At 53.8% G+C, this 27,951-nt stretch overlaps 1 pseudogene; it reads left to right on the top strand.

Moving 5' to 3' along the window:
- Positions 1-13,785: 13,785 nt before the first annotated feature.
- LOC122923817 overlaps positions 13,786-27,951 on the top strand; it is a 34,270-nt pseudogene continuing 20,104 nt past the window's right edge.

Raw genomic sequence — 27,951 nt, 5'->3', positions numbered from 1 at the left:
GCGTGGTGGGCAGCGGCCGACCCCCACAATACCCTGATATATCGGAGTATTGTGGGGGCGGTGCCCTGAGGAGGGTAGAGCTGTGGTGGGGCAGCGGCCGGACCCCCACAATACCCTGATATATCGGAGTATTGGTGGGGGCGGTGCCCTGAGGAGGGTAGAGCTGTGGTGGGGCAGCGGCCGGACCCCCACAATACCCTGATATAGCGGAGTATAGTGGGGGCGGTGCCCTGAGGAGGGTAGAGCTGTGGTGGGGCAGCGGCCGGACCCCCACAATACCCTGATATATCGGAGTATAGTGGGAGCCGGTGCCCTGAGGAGGGTAGAGCTGTGGTGGGGCAGCGGCCGGACCCCCACAATACCCTGATATAGCGGAGTATAGTGGGGGCGGTGCCCTGAGGAGGGTAGAGCTGTGGTGGCGCAGCGGCCGGACCCCCACAATACCCTGATATATCGGAGTATAGTGGGAGCCGGTTCCCTGAGGAGGGTAGAGCTGTGGTGGGGCAGCGGCCGGACCCCCACAATACCCTGATATATCGGAGTATGGTGGGAGCCGGTGCCCTGAGGAGGGTAGAGCTGTGGTGGCGCAGCGGCCGGACCCCCACAATACCCTGATATAGCGGAGTATAGTGGGGGGCGGTGCCCTTAAGGAGGGTAGAGCTGTGGTGGGGCAGCGGCCGGACCCCCACAATACCCTGATATATCGGAGTATAGTGGGGGGCGGTGCCCTTAAGGAGGGTAGAGCTGTGGTGGGGCAGCGGCCGGACCCCCACAATACCCTGATATATCGGAGTATAGTGGGGGCCGGTGCCCTGAGGAGGGTAGAGCTGTGGTGGGGCAGCGTCCGGACCCCCACAATACCCTGATATATCGGAGTATAGTGGGGGCCGGTGCCCTGAGGAGGGTAGAGCTGTGGTGGGGCAGCGGCCGGACCCCCATCTCTCAGCAGTTACTGCCTTTCTCATGTTTATTGGTTTTCTGGCCGCTCGAGTCATTAATATGGAAATTTTCTTGCCGTGTCTCGCGGTTTTGGGTGGTGGGAGGGGGGTGCTGGGCAGAGCCATTGTGTCAGCCTCTGATCGGCATGCCAGCGGCGCCCTGTGCCGCTTATCTCAAGCCGGCATCGTTCATCTTTTATTCTGCCGTCTCTGAAATAAAGCCCTGAGCAATCGGCGGTGAGCTGCGCACAATCTGCCGCCCACAGGTACCGCCGCTGCCCGCGCAGGAGACAGGGATTTGCATTCCATTAATAAGACGCTGCGCACTCGCTAGACGCTTCTCTGCTCTCTTATCGCTCAGCACCTAGCGCCGCGCTGCATCGTAAGGTAACATTACTGCACACACACCTCTGCTACATCATATCCTGTGCTTGTATCACATGACCGCCATTACTGCGATGCACCTCGTCTCTGACCTCACATACGGACATGTGGAACTGACACATTGTCACGACAGAGTGGAAATCGGCTGTGGAAAATTTCTGATGAAATCTCAGGAGTTGTGCACGGGCCGCAGGGGCAGAGGGACCCTTTAGGCTGGGTTCACACCTGAGCGTTTTACAGCGCGTTCCTACGCGCTGTAAAACGCTCAACAAGGAGAAACCAATGCTTCCCTATGGGAATGGTTCTCACCTGGGCGTTTTACAGCGCGTACGAACGCGCTGTAAAACGCCCGACGCTCAAAAAAGTACATGAGCGACTTTGGGGCGTCTTGTCGCGCGTTCCCGTACATAGACTTCCGGGAACGCGCGACAATGGGCGTTCGCATACTACTGGAGCCGCGTAGGTGAGACGCCGGAGAATCGCGCATACACAGCGCTCAGGTCAGGACGCTCAGGTCTGAACCCAGCCTTAGAGTTCACCGGCTGCTCTGTTCATTCTGACATTGCTAGTTCATGAATAGAATGCCAAGACTGCAGTGAAGACTGACACCAGCAGAGCAGATGGTGATTGAGATCCAGGCGTAGGGATCAGCCAGTGGACGTATTGGCAGTCATCCATCTGTGTTTCTGGTCCTGGGGGTCAGTATCTGTCGTCTCATGGCGTCTAATTATCCTCACAATACAGCGGGTAATTATCGGGCGTCCGCACCGCCACCTCCGTCTGATAATAACCGCTCTGTAATATTACATGTCTCATTGTGCAGAGATCACAGGAAATGAGCGCCGCCGAGCCATCCGATACCTCACTGATACCGCACCAGACGCCGCTTATCAACACTGAGATGTGAGCAGTGCCCTCCCTCAGTCCATATACCGCCTCGCCTTAAAGGGACACTAACCCTAATAGCAGCTGTAGAGTTATAACAGGAGCAGTCATAACATAAAAAACAGCGACGGGTGCAGTGGAGAACCCAGGGGGATGGGTGACAACGGCGCTTGTCAGGGGGATGGGGGTGTATCCGACAGCTTCAGGTGGAAGCAAGATCTTAGGAACTGACTGTATTCTCCTGTCCTACAGTCATCCTCTCCCTGAAATGGATGATAACAGGGGGCAATAGACTGTATTCTCCTGTCCTACAGTCATCCTCTCCCCTGAAATGGCTGATAACAGGGAGCAATAGATTGTATTCTCCTGTCCTACAGTCATCCTCTCCCCTGAAATGGCTGATAACAGGGGGCAATAGACTGTATTCTCCTGTCCTACAGTCATCCTCCCCCCTGAAATGGCCGATAACAGGGGACAATAGACTGTATTTTCCTGTCCTACAGTCATCCTCTCCCCTGAAATGGCTGATAACAGGGGGCAATAGACTGTATTCTACTGTCCCTACAGTCATCCTCTCCCCTGAAATGGCTGATAACAGGGGGCAATAGACTGTATTCTCCTGTCCTACAGTCATCCTCTCCTCTGAAATGGCTGATAACAGGGGGCAATAGACTGTATTCTCCTGTCCTACAGTCATCCTCTCCCCTGAAATGGCTGATAACAGGGGGCAATAGACTGTATTCTCCTGTCCTACAGTCATCCTCTCCCCTGAAATGGCTGATAACAGGGGGCAATAGACTGTATTATCCTGTCCTACAGTCATCCTCTCCTCTGACATGGCTGATAACAGGGGGCAATAGACTGTATCTCCTGTCCTACAGTCATCCTCTCCCCTGAAATGGCTGATAACAGGGGGCAATAGACTGTATTCTCCGTCCTACAGTCATCATCTCCCCTGAAATGGCTGATAACGGGGGGCAATAGACTGTATCTCCTGTCCTACAGTCATCCTCTCCCCTGAAATGGCTGATAACAGGAGGCAATAGATTGTATTCTCCTGTCCTACAGTCATCCTCTCCCCTGAAATGGCTGATAACAGGGGGGCAATAGGACTGTATTCTCCTGTCCTACAGTCATCCTCTCCCCTGAAATGGCTGATAACAGGGGGCAATAGACTGTATTCTCCTGTCCTACAGTCATCCTCGTCCCCTGAAATGGCTGATAACAGGGGCATAGACTGTATTCTCCTGTCCTACAGTCATCCTCTCTCCCTGAAATGGCTGATAACAGGAGCAAATAGACGGTATTCTCCTGTCCTACAGTCATCCTCTCCCCATGAAATGGCTGATAACAGGGAGCAATAGACTGTATTCCTCCTGTCCTACAGTCATTCCTCTCCCCTGAAATGGCTGATAACAGGGGGCAATAGACTGTATTCTCCTTGTCCTACAGTCATCCTCTGCCCTGAAATGGCTGATAACAGGGGGCAATAGACTGTATTCTCCTGTCCTACAGTCATCCTCTCCCCTTGAAAATGGCTGATAACAGGGAGCAATAGACTGTATTCTCCTGTCCTACAGTCATCCTCTGCCCTGAAATGGCTGATAACAGGGGGCAATAGACTGTATTCTCCTGTCCTACAGTCATCCTCTCCCCTGAAATGGCTGATAACAGGGAGCAATAGACTGTATTCTCCTGTCCTACAGTCATCCTCTCCCCTGAAATGGCTGATAACAGGGGGCAATAGACTGTATTCTCCTGTCCTACAGTCATCCTCTCCCCTGAAATGGCTGATAACAGGGGGCAATAGACTGTATTCTCCTGTCCTACAGTCATCCTCTCCCTGAAATGGCTGATAACAGGGGCAATAGACTGTATTCTCCTGTCCTACAGTCATCCTCTCCCCTGAAATGGCTGATAACAGGGGCAATAGACTGTATTCTCCTGTCCTACAGTCATCCTCTCCCCTGAAATGGCTGATAACAGGGGGCAATAGACTGTATTCTCCTGTCCTACAGTCATCCTCTCCCCTGAAATGGCTGATAACAGGGGGCAATAGACTGTATTCTCCTGTCCTACAGTCATCCTCTCCCCTGAAATGGCTGATAACAGGAGGCAATAGACTGTATTCTCCTGTCCTACAGTCATCCTCTCCCCTGAAATGGCTGATAACAGGGGGCAATAGACTGTATTCTCCTGTCCTACAGTCATCCTCTCCCCTGAAATGGCTGATAACAGGGGGCAATAGATTGTATTCTCCTGTCCTACAGTCATCCTCTCCCCTGAAATGGCTGATAACAGGGAGCAATAGACTGTATTCTCCTGTCCTACAGTCATCCTCTCCCCTGAAATGGCTGATAACAGGGGGCAATAGACTGTATTCTCCTGTCCTACAGTCATCCTCTCCCCTGAAATGGCTGATAACAGGGGGCAATAGACTGTATTCTCCTGTCCTACAGTCATCCTCTCCCCTGAAATGGCTGATAACAGGGGGCAATAGACTGTATTCTCCTGTCCTACAGTCATCCTCTCCCCTGAAATGGCTGATAACAGGCGGCAATAGACTGTATTCTCCTGTCCTACAGTCATCCTCTCCCCTGAAATGGCTGATAGCTCTGTGGCCACCATGTATAACGACCGGACTATTCCACTGCAGGGATCTGGGGGGGGCGGTAGCTCTGTGGCCACCATGTATAACGACCGGACTATTCCACTGCAGGGATCTGGGGGGGGCGGTAGCTCTGTGGCCACCATGTATAACAACCGGACTATTCCACTCTAGGGATCTGGGGGGGGGGGGCGGTAGCTCTGTGGCCACCATGTATAACGACCGGACTATTCCACTGCAGGGATCTGGGGGGAGCTCTGCGGCCTCCAAGGATTCTTATCTCCGCACACAGTGCGATGAATGAAGTCTTTGTCGCACCCGGTCTTCACCGCAGGGACATGGTGCAGACCCCGGTGTGCAGTGTGAATGGAGGTCTCTGTCTGTTCAGGCAGGAAGTGAAGGGGTTAAAGTTCCCCCCTTTACCCCTGCTCCCCTCTTATGACTCCCCGGTGCCCGCAGGGTTTACAGGCGTCACCTCTTCCTGGGCGACTCTTGCCCCAAACACTGTTCTCATTCATTGTGACGGAATGGAAGGATCTGCTCAACAACACTTCTTCTCAAGGCCGGGGCCACAGCCATGGTCGCCCTACTTCCCCCGGGGCCACAGCCATAGCGCGCGGTATAGACAGGTGCACACAGGTTATGTTTGGTGCGGTGGCTGAGACGTTCTGCGATCCTCAGAATACGGATTTGCGGTGGGCTGTGCGACGTCTGTCACTGGTAACCGCCGGCAGCGCACACTTCACCTCTCGCTCGGCAGATATTGGAGGCTCTCTAGCTCGGAGAATCCTGGAATGTAATAGAGAGACAGACGTTACAGCTGATCCTGTCTCTCTGGAGATGGTGAGGAGACGCGGGGTGACAGACTGCCCCCACCGTGGAAGACAGCGACGAGACCGCAGCCTGCAACGTATTCACCTGTTAGAAGATGAGAAACCTCCCCGAGCCGCAGACGAATGGTGTGATACACTGTAACGAGACCACGCGCAGAGTGTCGTGTGATACAATGTAACGAGACCACGCACAGAGCGCCATGTGATACAATGTAACGAGACCACGCGCAGAGTGTCGTGTGATACAATGTAACGAGACCACGCGCAGAGCGCCGTGTGATACAATGTAACGAGACCACGCACAGAGCGCCATGTGATACAATGTAACGAGACCACGCGCAGTGTCGTGTGATACAATGTAACGAGACCACGTTCAGAGTGTCGTGTGATACAATGTAACGAGACCACGCGCAGAGTCGTGTGATACAATGTAACGAGACCACGCACCGAGTGTCGTGTGATACAATGTAACGAGACCACGCACCGAGTGTCGTGTGATACAATGTAACGAGACCACGCACAGAGCGCCGTGTGATACAATGTAACGAGACCACGCACAGAGCGCCGTGTGATACAATGTAACGAGACCACGCGTAGAGTGTCGTGTGATACAATGTAACGAGACCACGCGCAGAGCGTCGTGTGATACACTGTAACGAGACCACGCGCAGAGCGTCGTGTGATACACTGTAACGGGACCACGCGCAGAGCGTCGTGTGATACACTGTAACGGGACCACGCGCAGAGCGTCGTGTGATACACTGTAACGGGACCACGCGCAGAGCGTCGTGTGATACACTGTAACGGGACCACGCGCAGAGCGTCGTGTGATACACTGTAACGGGACCACGCGCAGAGCGTCGTGTGATACACTGTAACGGGACCACGCGCAGAGCGTCGTGTGATACACTGTAACGGGACCACGCGCAGAGCGTCGTGTGATACACTGTAACGGGACCACGCGCAGAGCGTCCTGCACATTTTGTCCCTCCCCCGTTGGTTCTGTAGTGGCAGTGGATGGCGGTGGGCGGGGCTGTCGGCCGTGTCGCCGGCTCCCACACTTGTCCTTGTCATGGCGGGCTCAGCTGTGGACACAATGGAATGTCCTGTCCCAGTGGGCTCTGAAAGAAAGGGGCAGGGGCCGCCTGTGTTGTGGGGGCGCTGACCTCCTGGCGCTGTCACTGCAATAGACAAACACTGGCTGCCGCCTTTTAAAGGATGCGACCACCGTCTGTTTATGCACCGCCCCTACCTTGGGGGGGATCGGCCATGTTGGCGGTTTTCATTCCCATGTACCCTCCGAGGCGCTGATGTCACAGGAGTGGACTCTGTGGTGGTCTGCAGATCATGGCGGTGCGCGGTCCCGTCTCATTATCACTTCTCACCTCTGGCGGTTTTGGCGCCCCTCGGAGGTGATCGCGTGGCTTCTGCAACAAGTTTGTCAGGTAGCTTTAACGCTCTGCACGCCCTCCTCACCCTCATATCCGTGGCTCCATTAACAGCTCTCCGGTACCCGCAGCAGCTTCATCGTCCTGGCGTGACCTCCGTATCTGACCCCCATGTCTGCGACCACTCATCTGCCAGGTCACGTTACCTCCAGACGGCGTCTGAGCGTGGCGGGCCATGATACAGTGGGTGGATCGCTGTCATCCTGCACAAAGTACTAGTGACAAGCAGAAACCGCGGCCGCTAAATGTCAGCGCTCGCGAATCGCCTTATAGGTCACGGCGGAGATGGCGGATTCTGGGCAGCGAGATCCGTCCACAGACCCGTCTCATGTGCTCGCTTCTGGAATCGCATCAATGGCGCTGATCAAGACGTTACAGGAGGTGACGGCACAAGATGGCGGAGCCTCCCACAGCCAGCCTTCAAGTATAGGGGGCGTGGAAACTTCTGCACTGGGGTTATCATGGGGTTCCTGCGGCAGATGGTGGGGATATTTGGGGCGAGGGGGTGTGGAATAATTATTCACATCACTAGCGGTCTTCACACTGCGCAAGTTTCCTGGAAATGGCCACTGTTAACCCTTTCAGACTACACATTTTTTTCCCCTTTTTATTTGGCTTTCATAGCCACGTTTAACCCCTGACTGCCTGGCAGGTGACCCGCAGCCACGGTTAGGTCACTCGGGTTGGGGGTGTCCCTCATGCTCTGTCAACTTCTCTCCCGGGGTGTTAGCGGCTGTGTCCAGCGTGCATCTGAGGAGCCCTCCGATGGGAGTTATTTCTGGATTTCCCCTTCCTGTCCTCTATCAGGGATCAGCGTTTTTCTTGGCAGCCGTCGCCGCTTCCCCCTGTGCATCCTCTTCATTCTTCTTTGTAAGGATTCTCCATAATGGCGGATGCTTCATGTCCGAGGATGGCGAACAGCCGCAGAGACCGTAGAATCTGGCTCCAAAATAATCACATTACTTCAGGGATCAGTCTGGGCCTCCTGGTTCATGAATAGCATGCCAGGGCTGTGGTGAAGACTGACAGTCCAGGAGAATACAGTCTATTGCTCCCTGTTATCAGCCATTTCAGAGGAGAGGATGACTGTAGGACAGGAGAATACAGTCTATTGCCCTCCTGTTATCAGCCATTTCAGGGGAGAGGATGACTGTAGGACAGGAGAATACAGTCTATTACCCCCTGTTATCAGCCATTTCAGGGGAGAGGATGACTGTAGGACAGGAGAATACAGTCTATTACCCCCTGTTATCAGCCATTTCAGAGGAGAGGATGACTGTAGGGCAGGAGAATACAGTCTATTGCTCCCTGTTATCAGCCATTTCAGGGGAGAGGATGACTGTAGGACAGGAGAATACAGTCTATTGCCCCCTGTTATCAGCCATTTCAGGGGGGAGAGGATGACTGTAGGACAGGAGAATACAGTCTATTGCCCCCTGTTATCAGCCATTTCAGGGGGGAGAGGATGACTGTAGGACAGGAGAATACAGTCTATTGCTCCCTGTTATCAGCCATTTCAGGGGGGAGGATGACTGTAGGACAGGAGAATACAGTCTATTGCCTCCTGTTATCAGCCATTTCAGGGGGGAGGATGACTGTAGGACAGGAGAATACAGTCTATTGCTCCCTGTTATCAGCCATTTCAGGGGAGAGGATGACTGTAGGACAGGAGAATACAGTCTATTGCCCCCTGTTATCAGCCATTTCAGGGGAGAGGATGACTGTAGGACAGGAGAATACAGTCTATTGCCCCCTGTTATCAGCCATTTCAGGGGGGAGGATGACTGTAGGACAGGAGAATACAGTCTATTGCCTCCTGTTATCAGCCATTTCAGGGGAGAGGATGACTGTAGGACAGGAGAATACAGTCTATTGCCCCCTGTTATCAGCCATTTCAGGGGGGGGTGACTGTAGGACAGGAGAATACAGTCTATTGTCCCCTGTTATCAGCCATTTCAGGGGGGAGGATGACTGTAGGACAGGAGAATACAGTCTATTGCCTCCTGTTATCAGCCATTTCAGGGGAGAGGATGACTGTAGGACAGGAGAATACAGTCTATTGCCTCCTGTTATCAGCCATTTCAGGGGGGAGGATGACTGTAGGACAGGAGAATACAGTCTATTGCTCCCTGTTATCAGCCATTTCATGGGGAGGATGGCTGTAGGACAGGAGAATACAGTCTATTGCCCCCCTGTTATCAGACATTTCAGGGGAAAGGATGACTGTAGGACAGGAGAATACAGTCTATTGCTCCCTGTTATCAGCCATTTCAGGGGAGAGGATGACTGTAGGACAGGAGAATACAGTCTATTGCCCCCTGTTATCAGCCATTTCAAAGGAAATGGCTGATAACAGGATGACTGTAGGACAGGAGAATAGTCTATTGCCCCCTGTTATCAGCCATTTCAGGGGGGAGGATGACTGTAGGACAGGAGAATACAGTCTATTGCCTCCTGTTATCAGCCATTTCAGGGGAGAGGATGACTGTAGGACAGGAGAATACAGTCTATTGCCCCCTGTTATCAGCCATTTCAGGGGAGAGGATGACTGTAGGACAGGAGAATACAGTCTATTGCCCCCTGTTATCAGCCATTTCACAGGAGAGAGGATGACTGTAGGACAGGAGAATACAGTCTATTGCCCCCTGTTATCAGCCATTTCACAGGAGAGAGGATGACTGTAGGACAGGAGAATACAGTCTATTGCCCCCTGTTATCAGCCATTTCAGGGGAGAGGATAACTGTAGGACAGGAGGATACAGTCTATTGCCCCCTGTTATCAGCCATTTCAGGGGAGAGGACGACTGTAGGACAGGAGAATACAGTCTATTGCCCCCTGTTATCAGCCATTTCAGGGGAGAGGATGACTGTAGGACAGGAGAATACAGTCTATTGTCCCCTGTTATCAGCCATTTCAGGGGGGAGGATGACTGTAGGACAGGAGAATACAATCTATTGCTCCCTGTTATCAGCCATTTCAGGGGAGAGGATGACTGTAGGACAGGAGAATACAGTCTATTGCTCCCTGTTATCAGCCATGTCAGGGGAGAGGATGACTGTAGGACAGGAGAATACAGTCTATTGCTCCCTGTTATCAGCCATTTCAGAGGAGAGGATGACTGTAGGACAGGAGAATACCCCCTTCTTGACAACCCTCTGGTAGTTGTCGGTGCCTCTCTACTGGTGTTCCTTTGTGGTTTGTCAGTAGTGGCGGCTGTGCGACTGTTGTCCTCCATTGACCAGCCTTGTACTCGACGTGGTGCCCATTGTGTAAGTTATCACACCCTTCACGTATCACTGGTTTCAGATGTCGCCCCCCCCCCCTCTAGGGCTGGATACTTCTTGTGTACAGAATATAACACTGGACCCAGGAGCTGACGTTCCATTAGATGAGACACAAGAAGGGGCTGTCATGTAATGAGAACCCCCCCCCCCCCCCCCCACACACACACATTGTGTTTTGAGGCCCCGGAGATGTGTGCTGATGGGGGCCCGCGGGGAGTCTATGCGGCATCTGGCAGTCAGTGACGGACCATTAGCTGACCGGCTGGAGGTTCTCGTCCTGAGGGGGGGCGTGTATACTTCTATCTGCTCACATCTTTTTTACTGTGGCGTTGACACAGTGTGTTCAGTATTTCCTGCTCCTAAGGCGGCTGCGCAGCGTGGGGGTTGTTGCAATGTGTCAGCGGAGGTCACTGCATCTTCTCTATGGATGATCACACAGGAGTTGTATCCATTCGCCCCTGGAGCTTACATTCTACCTTCTCCCTTTGTTGTCACTGACGTCTCCCTTTTGTCACCGGGCTCGTCGGGATATGAATAGGAATAAGTCCTGGGTGTGGGGCGTTTAATAATGTGCCCCGTTATCACGCGTGATGCATGCCCGCCGCCCCTGTAATTGCGCTTCTCTTCACTGTGCACTTAATTTCCTGCAAATTTCTGTAATTTGTAACTTTGTAATTTTCCCATCTACCTGAAGAGAATAGAGAAGGTGACAGGGGGCGCCGCTGCTCCTTCATTGTGTTACCACCCCCTCAGTAATAAGGTGCCCTGTTATAAGAGGGACGTGTGGTACTACAAGACTCAGCATAGAGGGATTCATACCCAGCACGGCTGTGGTAGAACTACAAGTTACAGCATTCCTCTGTGTCCTGTGGAAGCTGCAACTTTTGAGGAGACTTTATGGGGAATATATCTACAGCTGCCAGATGGGGAAGGAGACTGACTCTTCCTGCAGTGATATATCTACAGCTGCCATTGTCACCCAGCTCTCCTAGAGCCCAGAATGGCAGATCTGCCTAGAGAGAATCCTGATAAGCGGCGCGCTGACCGCACGTGGCATCGGCAGAGATGTGGGGATGAATATTTCATGATTTCAGGAAGCAGCGTCCAGATGAGCGAGATGGCGATGATACGAGGCGCTGCGATAATTCTAATTATTTATGATGACCGCGCAAATTCCACCAGAGCGGAAAGATTCCTGCACGAAGCCCTCGTAGACCGCATGTGAAAGAGCTCCTTAAACACTCTGCGCTACAGAAAACTTACACAAGGTCAGCTCCGTACCAAGAGCGATGAAGGGACCAGACGTGTGGAGACCTCCATGTATGGGGCGAGCTCTGACGCCCGCATTGTCTGTGTGTATATAAAGCACGCACGCCCCACTCTATACACACAGCTGCTGGGAACAGTCAGGGCTCGGGTGCCTTCTGTTGTCCCAGCGCAGTGATGGCGTCTGCCGCCTGTAATATCGTAAACTATGCCGCATCACACTTATGTGAAGCCAACATATAAAAGTGAATGCTGGATGTGCGGCCTCATCTTCAGCTGCTGACCGCTGTGCTCCCGCCCGTCCTGTGCTGCTGACCGCTGTGCTCCCACCCGTCCTGTGCTGCTGACCGCTGTGCTCCCACCCGTCCTGTGCTGCTGACCGCTGTGCTCCCGCCCGTCCTGTGCTGCTGACCGCTGTGCTTCTGCCCGTCCTGTGCTGCTGACCGCTGTGCTTCTGCCCGTCCTGTGCTCCCACCCGTCCTGTGCTGCTGACCGCTGTGCTCCCACCCGTCCTGTGCTGCTGACCGCTGTGCTCCCACCCGTCCTGTGCTGCTGACCGCTGTGCTCCCACCCGTCCTGTGCTGCTGACCGCTGTGCTTCTGCCCGTCCTGTGCTCCTGCCCGTCCTGTGCTCCTGCCCGTCCTGTGCTCCTGCCCGTCCTGTGCTCCTGCCCGTCCTGTGCTCCTGCCCGTCCTGTGCTCCTGCCCGTCCTGTGCTCCTGCCCGTCCTGTGCTCCTGCCCGTCCTGTGCTCCTGCCCGTCCTGTGCTCCTGCCCGTCCTGTGCTCTGTTCCACCCTGGAGGAACTCCCATCTTTTTCCACCTCGGCCCATGAGGTCACTCTGCCCCTCTCCATGATCTGCCAGGAGTCGGTATCCATATTGGAGGTCTCCTTGCTGGCAGCTTCCCATCTGATCCGCCGCTCGTCCTCACAGCCCGCACTTTACCCCATCAGTGCCACGGGGTTCAGCCCTTCCTCTCTCCACCCAGCTTTCCCAGGATCCTGATTAGCAGATTGGGTGCAGGAGACAGTCAGCCAGGGTCGACCCAGCAAAGTGGATGCCGTATTTTCTAAGGCGGAATCCAAATCTGCACCTTCGTGAAGGCTCTCGGGTGGGAGCAGAAATCCCCCCAGAATCCTCCTTGTGGATAGTGTGGCCAGCCCCCGCCCGAGAGCTGAGCTGTTCTGGGGGTCTGTCTACAAGTTCCATCCTGCAGGACAGGGGCTCCTGTGAGGAATTAGTCTTTCATCCAAGGCTCTGGGGGTCTTTTAGAGGGAGGGGCCCCCTCGGCTTCCATTATAGGTAGCTGGTTATACCCATGTCGCCCCCGAGCCTCTTCTGAGGCCTCCAGCCGCGCCTCTGCCATTGAAGTCACCTCATTGTGCAGAGAGATCCTGAGTGATGACATCATCAGATGGGGGGGTGCATTCATTATAATAATGGGGGGCAGCTGGTGTTCAGCGCAGATGGTCCGGCCTCCACCATGTTGGGAAACTGTCAGTAGATGGGGCCCCGTATCCGAACGAGTCTGACAACAGAAACCCCTCGAGTGCTGGTTGGGAGAATGAACGTCCAAACTCCAGAGCTGCGCTCCTTATTCTGCTGGTTGGTGAACGTCCCAGCATGCAGTACACCAGAGACACTGAAGAAGCAGGGAATGCTGGGAGAGTTCAGCTCTGAAGCTGCTGTCACGTAATTAGAGAGCGGTGGGAGGAGCCTAGAGCGACGTGGGTCGGAGACATAAGGGGTTAATGAAGCGTCCACTCCTAATTGCGCCACTTCTGCGTCTGGATTAATATTCATGTTCCTCAGAACAAGAGATTCTTGTTAACGAGCTCGTTATCCGCGCAGCGCCCGCAGATGAATGACGGAGCCCCGCCCACCGCGTGTGGATGCGCCGATCACACACCTCTGCCATACTCAGACTAAACCTGGCTTACATGGAGCGGTGGGGTGTGAGGACTTATTCAATGCACTGCTCTACATGACTGTGATATTCGGGGGAGGGGCCAGCCAGCACACAGTGTGCTATTTGGGGGATGGACTGACGTATGTGTGCGGGGGACGGTCTGGCGGGCATGTGATGTGCGGGGGAGGTGCCAGTGGGCGTGTGATGGGCGGGGCCTGGATGTCTCTGATCACCTGTCTCTCTCTCTTGCAGGTCATCTCGGCGCTCTCCAAGATCTCGCATCACATCATCGCCCAGAACAAAGGAATCCGGTAATTATAGTCCTATCATGTGACCCTTGCCCCGCCCTCTGCGCCCTCACAGCCAATCAGCACAGATCTCCCAGTGATTGTTGTGGTTTCCTCAGTCCTGAGCTTTTGCGTCCCCCCAATGGCGGTCACATTCACTGAAGAGTTAAGCGATGACATCATATGGTGACCAGCTTTAGGGTCTATTCACACGTCCGTATGTGTGTTGCGAATCCGCAAAGCACGGACACCGGCAATGTGCGTTCCGTATTTTGCGGACTGCACATCACCGGCAGAAAATGCCAGACAAGAATAGGACATGTTCTATTTTTTTTTTTTTGCGGATCGGCAAATGCGGATGCGGACCGCACATTCCGGCCCCATTGAAAATGAATGGGTCCGCACCTGTTCCGCAAATCTGCAGAACGGATACAGACCCATTTTGCGGACGTGTGAATGGGACCCTAACTCCCATCTGGTTCTGGGCAAGCTGGGTGACAACATGGCTACCGTTCCTACAGACTGACCCCCGCTGTCCTAGAGTCCTGTGCAGTAGATGGTGGGGGGGTCAGGACTCTCGGAAAGCTGGGTGACAACATGGCTGCCGTTCCTACAGACTGACCCCCGCTGTCCTAGAGTCCTGTGCAGCAGATGGCGGGGGGGTCAGGACTCTGGGACAGCTGGGTGACAACATGGCTGCCGTTCCTACAGACTGACCCCCGCTGTCCTAGAGTCCTGTGCAGGGGGGGGGGGGGGGGTCAGGACTCTGGGACAGCTGGGTGACAACATGTCTGCCGTTCCTACAGACTGACCCCCGCTGTCCTAGAGTCCTGTGCAGTAGATGGTGGTGGGGGGGGGGGGGGGGTTCAGGACTCTGGGACAGCTGGGTGACAACATGGCTACCGTTCCTACAGACTGACCCCCGCTGTCCTAGAGTCCTGTGCAGCAGATAGTGGGGGGGGGGTCAGGACTCTGGGACAGCTGGGTGACAACATGGCTGCCGTTCCTACAGACTGACCCCCGCTGTCCTAGAGTCCTGTGCAGTAGATGGTGGTGGGGGGGGGGGGGGGTTCAGGACTCTGGGACAGCTGGGTGACAACATGGCTGCCGTTCCTACAGACTGACCCCCGCTGTCCTAGAGTCCTGTGCAGTAGATGGTGGTGGGGGGGGGGGGGGGGTTCAGGACTCTGGGACAGCTGGGTGACAACATGGCTGCCGTTCCTACAGACTGACCCCCGCTGTCCTAGAGTCCTGTGCAGCAGATGGTGGGGGGGTCAGGACTCTGGGAAAGCTGGGTGACCAGCGCTTGGCTCCTGCTGAGCCGTGCAGCCGGCAATGAGAATGGCGCTGCCGCGTTTACGATTGTTTCTCTCTTGTTTTCACGCTCGGGCACCGTCTGTCGCCTCGCTGGTCGCACCTGCGATTTTCACGGATAATGTAACTGTGAACTGACCTAAATACTGACGGGCACCCCTCCCCCGCTGCACATGGCGCACCGCGGGCGGTCACGTATACAGGATGCCGGGGATTTCACCGAACTTTTCCAAAACCCTGAATGGAGCAGCAGCCGGTGTACATCCGGGTAGTGTCAGTCTTCACTGTAAGCACTGGCATGGTATTCATGAGCCAGGAGTAGCTCTGCCCAAAGACATGGCTGTAAATGGTGTCAGTCTGCACTGTGGTTCTAGCATTCTGTTCATGAATCAGAGGGTTCAGGATTGGTTTCATTAGAAGACCATTCAGTCCACGTGCGATATTTCAGTTCACAGGAGATGATGGGGGTCGTAGTACACAGCAGTGAACCCCCAGCTTTGCTTGCTAGATCATAGGACTTGGACAAGTGATGTCACGACCTGACCCCCGCCCTGTGACCCGACCTCCGCACTGACCCCCGCCCTGTGACCCGACCTCCGCACTGACCCCTGACTGTGACCCGACCTCCGCACTGACCCCTGACTGTGACCCGACCTCCGCACTGACCCCTGACTGTGACCCGACCTCCGCACCCACCCCTGACTGTGACCCGACCTCCGCACCCACCCCTGACTGTGACCCGACCCCCGCACCCACCCCTGACTGTGACCCGACCCCCGCACCCACCCCTGACTGTGACCCGACCCCCGCACCCACCCCTGACTGTGACCCGACCCCCGCACCCACCCCTGACTGTGACCCGACCCCCGCACCCACCCCTGACTGTGACCCGACCCCCGCACCCACCCCTGACTGTGACCCGACCCCCGCACGCACCCCTGACTGTGACCCGACCCCCGCACCCACCCCTGACTGTGACCCGACCCCCGCACCCACCCCTGACTGTGACCCGACCCCCGCACCCACCCCTGACTGTGACCCGACCCCCGCACCCACCCCTGACTGTGACCCGACCCCCGCACCCACCCCTGACTGTGACCCGACCCCCGCACCCACCCCTGACTGTGACCCGACCCCCGCACCCACCCCTGACTGTGACCCGACCCCCGCACCCACCCCTGACTGTGACCCGACCCCCGCACGCACCCCTGACTGTGACCCGACCCCCGCACGCACCCCTGACTGTGACCCGACCCCCGCACGCACCCCTGACTGTGACCCGACCCCCGCACGCACCCCTGACTGTGACCCGACCCCCGCACCGCACCCCTGACTGTGACCCGACCCCCGCACCCACCCCTGACTGTGACCCGACCCCCCGCACCACCCCTGACTGTGACCCGACCCCCGCACCCACCCCTGACTGTGACCCGACCCCCGCACCCACCCCTGACTGTGACCCGACCCCCGCACCCACCCCTGACTGTGACCCGACCCGCACCACCCTACTCGCAACCCCGCACCCACCCCTGACTGTGACCCGACCTCCGCACCGACCCCTGACTGTGACCCGACCTCCGCACCGACCCCTGACTGTGACCCGACCTCCGCACCGATGTGGAGACGTCCTCTCCGTGCTCGCTGGCGGTAGTTGCTCCGCCCCCGGCGTCTCATCCTCCTTCGCTCGCTTGATGTGTTCTGATGCAGCGATTGTTAGACGTCGTAACGGCTCCGTCTTTCCGGGTGACGAGCGGCAAGGAACTGACGGCTCAACCTGCACGTCTGGTGGATGCTTGCGGCTGGCACGCACCTGGTCACAGAGCGCTCGCCGCCCCCTCCCCCGCTGATCTGACCTGAGGGAGAGGATGAGGCTTCATCACTGGAGAGTACTGCTGCTGATTTATAGGATCTCTGCTTGCTGTCAGTCACAGGTTATCCTCAGCATTTAGCTGCTCTGGAGTCTGAATTCCAGTCTCCTGCAGCACTCTGTCCCTTATACTTTACACTGCAGCTCCGCTTGTTTGCACTGGCTGCTGTGTATGAGCAGAGACTATAGCCTACAGGCCTCACATAGAAGGGGAGGGGCCTCTGAGGGGCGTGGCCTGGGGCACAGGGGTCATTGCTGCAGCTTGTACAATGATGGGGGTTTCCCTTTCGTAATCCGATATGAGATCAGTAAACAGGAGCCGCGCAATTCTGTGCCGGCCGTCGTCCCGCCTGGTCATGTGACTGTCCTGCCGCGTCCTCTGTGTCTCCGCGGCTGATAACGGAGCAGCAGCTGTAAGAGCCGATCAGGTTTAACCCCCTCCTGCCTGCACTGACTTGTCTCTTCTCTTTCCAGATCCTTCCCATCAGAAGACACAGCAGAAAATGACGACGACGTGTACCGCAGTCTGGAGGAGCTCGCCGAGTGAGTAGTCCGTGTCAAGACCACACATTTATGCTGCACCGTGGGACAGGCCCCGCCCCCAGAGATCACATGACCTCCTGCCCTTCCCAGAGTCCAGGATTAGATCTATCTGGGGGAGGGGGATGTAATGGGCGGAGCCTGCTTTAATGGTCATGTGGTCACCGATGTAAAGCAGTATTAGTAAATGCCGAGAACACCACAGAAGCTGCATCACCTGATCCTCCAGTCACATCCAGAGCTGCAGCCACAATTCTGCTGTTACATCACGTCTTATCCTCCAGTTACATCCAGAGCTGCAGCCACAATTCTGCTGTTACATCATGCCTTATCCTCCAGTTACATCCAGAGCTGCGGCCACAATTCTGCTGTTACATCATGTCTTATCCTCCAGTCACATCCAGAGCTGCGGCCACAATTCTGCTGTTACATCATGTCTTATCCTCTAGTCACATCCAGAGCTGTGGCCACAATTCTGCTGTTACATCATGTCTTATCCTCTAGTCACATCCAGCGCTGTGGCCACAATTCTGCTGTTACATCATGTCTTATCCTCCAGTCACTCCTAGAGCTGCAGACACATTTCTTCTGTTACATTGTTTCTTATCCTCTAGTCACATCCAGAGCTGCGGCCAAAATTCTGCTTTTACATCATGTCTTATCCTCCAGTCACTCCTAGAGCTGCGGCCACAATTCTTCTGTTACATCGTCTTATCCTCCAGTCACTCCTAGAGCTTCAGCCACAATTCTGCTGTTACATTATGTCTTATCCTCCAGTCACATCCAGAGCTGTGGCCACAATTCTGCTGTTACATCATGTCTTATCCTCCAGTCACTCCTAGAGCTTCAGCCACAATTCTGCTGTTACATTGTCTTATCCTCCAGTCACATCCAGAGCTGCGGCCACAATTCTGCTGTTACATCATGTCTTATCCTCCAGTCACATCCAGAGCTGTGGCCACAATTCTTCTGTTACATCATGTCTTATCCTCCAGTCACTCCTAGAGCTTCAGCCACAATTCTGCTGTTACATTGTCTTATCCTCCAGTCACATCCAGAGCTGTGGCCACAATTCTGCTGTTACATCATGTCTTATCCTCCAGTCACATCCAGAGCTGTGGCCACAATTCTTCTGTTACATCATGTCTTATCCTCCAGTCACTCCTAGAGCTTCAGCCACAATTCTTCTGTTACATCATGTCTTATCCTCCAGTCACTCCTAGAGCTTCAGCCACAATTCTGCTGTTACATTGTCTTATCCTCCAGTCACATCCAGAGCTGTGGCCACAATTCTGCTGTTACATCATGTCTTATCCTCCAGTTGCACACAGAGCTGCAGTCACAGTTGTAGCACCCCCTGCTGGATCAGTGGCTGAGGTTTGCCTCGCGCTCGCACAGATTTGTTCCGGACGCGCTCTTCCAGCATGTTTTCGCCTCCGGGCAGCGAGGTTCGCGGCTCCCGAGTCACCGCCGGAGGCAGAAGCAGCAGCCGGCTGAGCCGTGCCGACAACCTGCGCTGAGTGCACGCTCCGCTGGGCGGGGGCGTCACAGGCTGTTAACCCCTGCAGAGCTGCGCTGCTCCGGATAAGCAGAGTATGACCAAATATGTGACAGCGACAGGGGGGGAGGGTACATCTGTGTCATGAATGTGATGGTCATTGTGGGGTTAATTGTCTAAAAATAACACATGGCGGTAGTAGCCCTCGTACCGCACTGTGCGCCGTTCTGCGCCATTCTCCTTGCGTCCATCTCTGGCGGCAGCGTCTCCTGGATGTTGTAGCAGATGGAGCCGCCATCTTGTCAGCTGTCAAATGAATGCTGTATGATGGGGCCCCCGCTGTGAAGGGGCCCGAGCTCCACTATCAGTAATGGCGTCTGCGGATCAGTGTGTAATAATGATCGGTTCTGCTCACAGCTGGCGGTCTGTTACAGTGTAACGGTCTGGAGAGACTGGATACAATGTGTGCGGTCTACGGATACACATGACCCTGTGCTGGCCCTTTAATACCCGGTGGGGTCGCGGTCCGTGATTGGCACCTCCGCGGTGTTGACAGCTTGTCCACCGCGTCCATTTCCTAGTATCCCGGCGCCCTGTGGTGAGGGTGGGGGAGGGGTGACCTTGTGTGCCGCGCTCTGCCCGTCTGTGCCAGCCTCTGGGCGTTTATCAGGGTTTATTATAAATGTAATGATTGGCGCGGCGCTCGCTGGACACGTAACCGTCTGTCACCCACAATATGTCACCCGCTGCTCCGTCTGCGCTCCGGGCACAGCCACCGTTTCTGTTTTTTACAGTTTTTTTTTCCCCAGTTTTTCTGTGTATTGTGAAATACATTTTTTATGTACAGAAAATGAGGGTTAGGGGTTAATGGAGGGGGTCATTATAGGTGACTGGTGGCGAAGGGGTTAATGGAGGGGGTCATTATAGGTGACTGGTGGCGAAGGGGTTAATGGTGGGGGTCATTATAGGTGACTGGTGGCGAAGGGGTTAATGGAGGGGGTCATTATAGGTGACTGGTGGTGAAGGGGTTAATGGTGGGGGTCATTATAGGTGACTGGTGGCGAAGGGGTTAATGGAGGGGGTCATTATAGGTGACTGGTGGTGAAGGGGTTAATGGAGGGGGTCATTATAGGTGACTGGTGGCGGAGGGGTTAATATTGGGGTTGTTATAGGTGACTGGTGGCGGAGGGGTTAATATTGGGGTTGTTATAGGTGACTGGTGGCGGAGGGGTTAATGGAGGGGGTCATTATAGGTGACTGGTGGCGAAGGGGTTAATGGAGGGGGTCATTATAGGTGACTGGTGGCGAAGGGGTTAATAGTGGGGGTCATTATAGGTGACTGGTGGCGAAGGGGTTAATGGAGGGGGTCATTATAGGTGACTGGTGGTGAAGGGGTTAATGGAGGGGGTCATTATAGGTGACTGGTGGCGGAGGGGTTAATATTGGGGTTGTTATAGGTGACTGGTGGCGGAGGGGTTAATATTGGGGTTGTTATAGGTGACTGGTGGCGGAGGGGTTAATATTGGGGTTGTTATAGGTGACTGGTGGCGGAGGGGTTAATATTGGGGTTGTTATAGGTGACTGGTGGCGAAGGGGTTAATATTGGTGGTCAATATAGGTGACCGGTGGTGGAGGGTTAATATTGGGGTCGTTATAGGTGACTGGTGGCGGAGGGGTTAATATTGGGGTCGTTATAGGTGACTGGTGGCGAAGGGGTTAATGGTGGGGGTCATTATAGGTGACTGGTGGCGAAGGGGTTAATGGAGGGGGTCATTATAGGTGACTGGTGGTGAAGGGGTTAATGGAGGGGGTCATTATAGGTGACTGGTGGCGGAGGGGTTAATATTGGGGTTGTTATAGGTGACTGGTGGCGGAGGGGTTAATATTGGGGTTGTTATAGGTGACTGGTGGCGGAGGGGTTAATGGAGGGGGTCATTATAGGTGACTGGTGGCGAAGGGGTTAATGGTGGGGGTCATTATAGGTGACTGGTGGCGAAGGGGTTAATGGAGGGGGTCATTATAGGTGACTGGTGGTGAAGGGGTTAATGGAGGGGGTCATTATAGGTGACTGGTGGCGGAGGGGTTAATATTGGGGTTGTTATAGGTGACTGGTGGCGGAGGGGTTAATATTGGGGTTGTTATAGGTGACTGGTGGCGGAGGGGTTAATATTGGGGTTGTTATAGGTGACTGGTGGTGGAGGGGTTAATATTGGGGTCGTTATAGGTGACCGGTGGCGGAGGGGTTAATATTGGGGTCGTTATAGGTGACTGGTGGTGGAGGGGTTAATATTGGTGGTCAATATAGGTGACCGGTGGTGGAGGGGTTAATATTGGGGTCGTTATAGGTGACTGGTGGCGGAGGGGTTAATATTGGGGTCGTTATAGGTGACTGGTGGCGGAGGGGTTAATATTGGGGTCGTTATAGGTGACCGCTGGTGGAGGGGTTAATATTGGGGTTGTTATAGGTGACTGGTGGTGGAGGGGTTAATATTGGGGTCGTTATAGGTGACCGGTGGTGGAGGGGTTAATATTGGGGTCGTTATAGGTGACTGGTGGTGGAGGGGTTAATATTGGTGGTCAATATAGGTGACCGGTGGTGGAGGGGTTAATATTGGGGTCGTTATAGGTGACTGGTGGCGGAGGGGTTAATATTGGGGTCGTTATAGGTGACTGGTGGCGGAGGGGTTAATATTGGGGTCGTTATAGGTGACCGCTGGTGGAGGGGTTAATATTGGGGTTGTTATAGGTGACTGGTGGCGGAGGGGTTAATATTGGGGTCGTTATAGGTGACCGGTGGTGGAGGGGTTAATATTGGGGTCGTTATAGGTGACTGGTGGCGGAGGGGTTAATATCGGGGTCGTTATAGGTGACCGGTGGCGGAGGGGTTAATATTGGGGTCGTTATAGGTGACTGGTGGCGGAGGGGTTAATATTGGGGTCGTTATAGGTGACCGGTGGTGGAGGGGTTAATATTGGGGTTGTTATAGGTGACTGGTGGCGGAGGGGTTAATATTGGGGTCGTTATAGGTGACCGGTGGTGGAGGGGTTAATATTGGGGTCGTTATAGGTGACTGGTGGCGGAGGGGTTAATATCGGGGTCGTTATAGGTGACCGGTGGCGGAGGGGTTAATATTGGGGTCGTTATAGGTGACCGGTGGCGGAGGGGTTAATATTGGGGTCGTTATAGGTGACTGGTGGCGGAGGGGTTAATATTGGGGTTGTTATAGGTGACTGGTGGCGGAGGGGTTAATATCGGGGTCGTTATAGGTGACCGGTGGCGGAGGGGTTAATATTGGGGTTGTTATAGGTGACTGGTGGTGGAGGGGTTAATGGTGGTCAATATAGGTGACCGGTGGTGGAGGGGTTAATATTGGGGTCGTTATAGGTGACCGGTGGTGGAGGGGTTAATATTGGGGTTGTTATAGGTGACTGGTGGCGGAGGGGTTAATATTGGGGTCGTTATAGGTGACCGGTGGCGGAGGGGTTAATATTGGGGTTGTTATAGGTGACTGGTGGCGGAGGGGTTAATATTGGGGTCGTTATAGGTGACTGGTGGTGGAGGGGTTAATGGAGGGGGTCATTATAGGTGACTGGTGGTGGAGGGGTTAATGGTGTGCCTCCGGTCGCACTGACGGTTGTTTTCTCGCCACAGTGAACATGATTTGGGGGAGAACGACACGTATGACGTTCCGTGCGAGGAGGACGACATTTACGAAGACATCATCAAAGTGGAAAATCAGCAGCCGATGGTGAGTGCGGCCGACATGTACGACGCCACCTCCCTGATCGGGCGTCCTGCCCATCGGCCCTTCTTCCCCTGCCTGGCGCTCCCTCGGCGGCCCTTCCCCTGCCTGGCGCTCCCTCGGCGGCCCTTCCCCTGCCCGGCGCTCCCTCGGCGGCCCTTCCCCTGCCTGGCGCTCCCTCGGCGGCCCTTCCCCTGCCTGGCGCTCCCTCGGCGGCCCTTCCCCTGCCTGGCGCTCCCTCGGCGGCCCTTCCCCTGCCTGGCGCTCCCTCGGCGGCCCTTCTTCCCCTGCCTGGCGCTCCCTCGGCGGCCCTTCTTCCCCTGCCTGGCGCTCCCTCGGCGGCCCTTCTTCCCCTGCCTGGCGCTCCCTCGGCGGCCCTTCTTCCCCTGCCTGGCGCTCCCTCGGCGGCCCTTCCCCTGCCTGGCGCTCCCTCGGCGGCCCTTCCCCTGCCTGGCGCTCCCTCGGCGGCCCTTCCCCTGCCTGGCGCTCCCTCGGCGGCCCTTCCCCTGCCTGGCGCTCCCTCGGCGGCCCTTCCCCTGCCTGGCGCTCCCTCGGCGGCCCTTCCCCTGCCTGGCGCTCCCTCGGCGGCCCTTCCCCTGCCTGGCGCTCCCTCGGCGGCCCTTCCCCTGCCTGGCGCTCCCTCGGCGGCCCTTCCCCTGCCTGGCGCTCCCTGGGCGGCCCTTCCCCTGCCTGGCGCTCCCTCGGCGGCCCTTCCCCTGCCTGGCGCTCCCTGGGCGGCCCTTCCCCTGCCTGGCGCTCCCTCGGCGGCCCTTCCCTGCCCGCGCTCCCTCGGCGGCCCTTCCCCTCACATGGATGACCCTCTGTATAATACAAACGTTCTTCTTCCCCTCCCCCATGCTGCAGATCCGGTACATGCAGGTAAGGCTGCCTTGTGTAACATGTCTTTGTGGGGGGCAGTTTTCTCTATCGGGAAGAGGGGGGGGGGGGTGATGTGGGCATCTGGGCATCATTAAATATTCGACCAACTGCACCCATCATCGCTTTCTCACTATTTTCAAGATCTCTGCATGTTGTCTATGAAGGAAAGCATTTATTTATATCTAGAGACAAAAACCTGTTCTGACTTCACAGCTGGGGGTTTGTTACAGTGTATCCTCTGAGCTAAACAGCCCAGATGTCAGATACATTGTACCAATCCCCCAGCTGTGTGAGCAGGATGTGTTTTGAATGGTTTAATTCATTGACAGCAAGCAGAGATCTATGCTGATTGCGCTTTGATGGCGCAGTGGACAGAGCCTTGTGATCATTTACCTTCTTTCTCTCCATCAGAAGATGGGAATGACTGAAGATGACAAGAGGAACTGCTGCCTGCTGGAGATCCGCGACACCGAGGAGCGCTACTACCGCACGCTGGAGGAGATCCGGCAGGTAAGTGCGCCGCAGCGGCCCCACCGCCCGGGGAAATGGTGGTTACTGGCGGTCTGCGACCTGCCATTGTCATGTGACCTGATCGGCCTCTTCTCTTCCAGAATTACATGTTACCCCTGAAGCCGATCCTGACCCCGACCGAGATGGCCGTCATCTTCATCAACCTGGAGGTGAGCGCCTCGCTGAGGTTTCTGGGGCCTCGTGTGTCACCCTGGGTCACATGACCTGACCTCACAATGTTCTGTGCCCCCCAGGAACTTATAAAGGTTCATCTCAACTTCCTGCGAACCATTGAGCTGTCAATGACGCCCGGCGGCAGCATCGGCCAAGTCTTCCTGGACTATAAAGAGAAGTGAGTTATGATCATGGGAAGAGGATAACCCCCAGCATGCAGAGTACTGTGCACCGAGGATAACCCCCAGCATGCAGAGTACTGTGCACCGAGGATAACCCCCAGCATGCAGAGTACTGTGCACCGAGGATAACCCCCAGCATGCAGAGTACTGTGCACCGAGGATAACCCCCAGCATGCAGAGTACCGTGCACCGAGGATAACCCCCAGCATGCAGAGTACCGTGCACCGAGGATAACCCCCAGCATGCAGAGTACCGTGCACCGCGGATAACCCCCAGCATGCAGAGTACCGTGCACCGAGGATAACCCCCAGCATGCAGAGTACCGTGCACCGAGGATAACCCCCAGCATGCAGAGTACTGTGCACCGAGGATAACCCCCAGCATGCAGAGTACCGTGCACCGCCTATTCATACAGAATAAGACAGATCATTGGGGATCATGTCTTGTAGATTCCATGTTTTGTAGCGGTGCACCTCTGCTGGTTGTTTTCTGTGCAGCCTCTTGTCGGGGATATAAAGCAAAAGGCTTTATATAAAAGAAAGGATCAAATAAAAGATTTCAAAAGATTATTGATCCTCGAGGTGGACATATATAACACCTCAAAAGAGTTTGATCGGTTATTTAATTATATTGTACAATCGGTAAAACAAGGTACAAGCATCTATACAAAAATATAAATGATTTATTATTCAATAATTTAAAATACAATCAAAGATTAATCAATGTGAAACTCGATAATCTGCAATGATACACAGTGATATGCAGTACCCAAAATACGCCACTAGATGGCACCAACACAAATACCAGCTTGTACACAGTACCTCTCAGACATGAGATGAAATATAACGTCCCGACCACACTTTTGAGATATAAAAACTCAATAACGTTAGTAAAAAATACGAACCCTTGCTCTGCACCCAACTATGACAAATCTCGGATAATGGGGTAGCAATCTAAATTATCAAGCCTGGTATTGACTATGGAATGAAATTATTCCAATCAGAGAATTTCCTATGAAATCAATATTTGGGTCTTTTATTCAGTAATATGCAACTTTACTGAATAGTGACAATATTGATGTAGCACTTTTAACAACTATACATCCACCAACAGCGGGGAGTTTGCTTAATATAAGGTTGCTTAATTTATATCAATACTACACAAAAAAAAGTTGTACATTACCGAGAATGCAGATGATGTGCAGAGACTAAGGGAAGTGAGCTCTAAGGTACGATCTGGTCATTAGCATCTTTCTCCTTGGTTTTCTTTGTTTCTCTGTGTTTTCTTTTTTTCTTGTGTTTTTTTATTTTTTCGTTCTGTCCCTCTCCCTCATGTGTGTGTGGTTTATGATCACAAACTTATCAGTTAGACACACCTTTCTTGCTTGGAGTTTCCAATCATTGTCGGCTAGGCGTGTACATATGATAAGGACTGTGATGTCATAGTATTACCCAAAATGCACTTCTGCTGTTGGTGTAATGTTATTAATTTACCCCTGGGTGACACCATTACCTAAGCTGTATTAGTATCATTCTATTAAGGGTTAAATATCCAAGTATGACTTCTTCCCATGATCATAACTCACATTCTATACACGTGACCTCTGGAACCTGAATTAGTTCTGACACTCCTACCAATTAAGGACAGACTTCTAGGCGCCCAATTGAATGTTTCTCACATTGTTAATTTATGGGACCGATAAAAATATGAATGAGCCTTGTTTTCTCAGAGATATCTGTGCCTCCTCTGCTACACCAACGGTTAATTGATAGTAAAAACACATATTTACAGATACTCATTAATAAAGTCCATACCCAAATTGTCTTCATCATATAATAGCAATATATGCTTTCCTATTGAGAAATATATATGATAACAGATACATAAACGTCCTTAAGAATACGTAACAATATAAAACGATACATAGGTCTTACTGATTTTCTTATACAAAACTAAGGTTGATTATAAGCGTATATCTAGATACTACAGATTTTCTGCCTCATTAATAAATACCAAACTGTAGAGGTAATTAGCACCAGCTGCGTCTAGAGAGCACCCTGATCTCCTGTCATAAATCCATGAGGAGAAATGTTATCTGAACTTTCATTTCCATGACCTTCTCTCGGCCATCTTTAAAATAGATACATCTAGCAATATGGCCTCTTATAGGTATATATAATAATATCCACTGTAATTAGGATATTTAGATAAATGTTTTATACACTTATGAAAAAGCACAACACTCGCGTCTCCATCGCGATCGCCCTCTAGTGGTGGAAGGTGAAATGTCACCAGTAACCTCAGCATTTGTCCCGTCTAACTCATCAGTGCAGGATCCATGAGCCGGTGCTTGAACGGTTAAATCCTCTGCTCACTGCGCTCTTGTACACGGACTGTCCCGTGTTCTAGACATGTACTACACATGTACCCTGCAGAGTACTACTACTCTTATCCTGGATGTACGGGCGGTGCCCAGTACTACTACTCTTATCCTGTACGTATGGGCGGTGCACAGTACTACTACTACTCTTATCCTGTACGTATGGGCGGTGCACAGTACTACTACTCTTATCCTGTACGTATGGGCGGTGCACAGTACTACTACTCTTATCCTGTACGTATGGGCGGTGCACAGTACTACTACTCTTATCCTGGATGTACGGGCGGTGCACAGTACTACTACTCTTATCCTGTACGTATGGGCGGTGCACAGTACTACTACTCTTATCCTGTACGTATGGGCGGTGCACAGTACTACTACTCTTATCCTGTACGTATGGGCGGTGCACAGTACTACTACTCTTATCCTGTACGTATGGGCGGTGCACAGTACTACTACTCTTATCCTGGATGTACGGGCGGTGCACAGTACTACTACTCTTATCCTGTACGTATGGGCGGTGCACAGTACTACTACTCTTATCCTGTACGTATGGGCGGTGCACAGTACTACTACTCTTATCCTGTACGTATGGGCGGTGCACAGTACTACTTCTCTTATCCTGTACGTATGGGCGGTGCACAGTACTACTACTCTTATCCTGTACGTATGGGCGGTGCACAGTACTACTACTCTTATCCTGTACGTATGGGCGGTGCACAGTACTACTACTCTTATCCTGTACGTATGGGCGGTGCACAGTACTACTACTCTTATCCTGGATGTGCAGGCGGTGCCCAGTACTACTACTCTTATCCTGTACGTATGGGCGGTGCACAGTACTACTACTCTTATCCTGGATGTACGGGCGGTGCACAGTACTACTTCTCTTATCCTGGATGTACGGGTGGTGCACAGTACTACTACTCTTATCCTGTACGTATGGGCGGTGCACAGTACTACTACTCTTATCCTGTACGTATGGGCGGTGCACAGTACTACTACTCTTATCCTGTACGTAT

The sequence above is a fragment of the Bufo gargarizans genome, unplaced genomic scaffold, assembly GCF_014858855.1.
Source record: "Bufo gargarizans isolate SCDJY-AF-19 unplaced genomic scaffold, ASM1485885v1 original_scaffold_1961_pilon, whole genome shotgun sequence".
Classification (NCBI taxonomy): domain Eukaryota; kingdom Metazoa; phylum Chordata; class Amphibia; order Anura; family Bufonidae; genus Bufo; species Bufo gargarizans.
Note: the sequence above shows the minus strand (reverse complement) of the source record. Positions and strands in the feature narration are given on the sequence as shown.